Consider the following 954-nt stretch of genomic DNA (forward strand, 5'->3'; position numbering starts at 1 on the left):
GAACGGGCAGACACAGGCCTGGGTCCCGCCGCTCGGAGAGCGGGGCCTTCCGCCCCACGGGCTCCGGGACCGCAGGGTGCACAGCCCCCGGGGCTGGGATGAAGCTGGCGTGGACTGAACGCGGACGCCGGAACCGGGCCGGCCGTCGTAGGAGGCGCCGCGGCGGCCGCAGAGCGCCGGGGCCGCGGATTTGGGGCGCCGGGTAAGCGTAGAGTGGGCCTTGGGTTGACGTCGGGCTCTCTGCGTCTTTCCCCCCAGGATCTCCACGTTCTCGGGCATGTGGACGGAGGTGGGCAACGACGCGCCTCGCAGGGACCGTGTCTGGAGACCCCGGTACGTAGCGCTCCGAGACGGCGTCCTGGCCAGGTAGACGGTTCGGTCTGGGGAACGGCTTCTGTGTGGCTGGACCCGCCCAGCAGTGGGTGCAGCCTGGTACCAGACAGCCCCACCCTGACCTAGAGCAAATGCTCGGGGCGCTCCCCTGGGCTTGAAACTTGCAGTAACAGGTGTGAACATTCTAGTAGTAGTTTGATGATCATGTATGCTACTGCAAACAGGACCGGCGAGTTCTACCGATTCCAACACTCCCAAACCATAGCGCGCGCACCCTTCCCCCCAAATCAGAGAGCAGGTCGTTCGTTGTTTTATTCAGGAAATAGTTATTGGTTGCTTGCCCAGGTGCCCTCTTAATTAAATTGACTGCCACCATCCAGTCGATTCTGATTCACAGCAACCCTGGTTAGACAGTAGAACTGTCCTGGTGGGTTTCTGAAGCTATAAACCTTTATGGGAACAGAAAACCTCATCTTTGTCCTGTGGAGAGGCTGGTGGATTTGAACTGCTGACCCTGTGGTTAGCAGCCCAACGTGTCGGTCCATCACCCACTATGCTGTCAGGGCTCCTGTTAAGGCTAAGGGGCAGAGATGAACAAGATAGCCAGGGCCCTGCAGCCCC

General features: G+C 60.6%; 1 long non-coding RNA gene and 1 other non-coding gene across 2 annotated transcripts in view; both read left to right on the top strand.

Annotated features, from left to right (window-relative positions):
• The first annotated feature begins 191 nt into the window (after positions 1-191).
• The window catches only part of LOC123522756, a 1,828-nt gene continuing 1,065 nt past the window's right edge, over positions 192-954 (top strand). The window contains exon 1 of the long non-coding RNA XR_006680979.1: positions 192-333. This is a non-coding gene — a long non-coding RNA (uncharacterized LOC123522756). The remainder of the gene's footprint in view (positions 334-954) is intronic.
• Positions 376-559, top strand: LOC115872961. The gene has a single exon (XR_004048151.1). It is a non-coding gene; the product is annotated as a small Cajal body-specific RNA 16 (non-coding RNA).

Source organism: Echinops telfairi, unplaced genomic scaffold (assembly GCF_000313985.2).
Source record: "Echinops telfairi isolate 266 unplaced genomic scaffold, ASM31398v2 ScPeMD7_7458;HRSCAF=8496, whole genome shotgun sequence".
In the NCBI taxonomy this organism is placed as follows: Eukaryota; Metazoa; Chordata; class Mammalia; order Afrosoricida; family Tenrecidae; genus Echinops; species Echinops telfairi.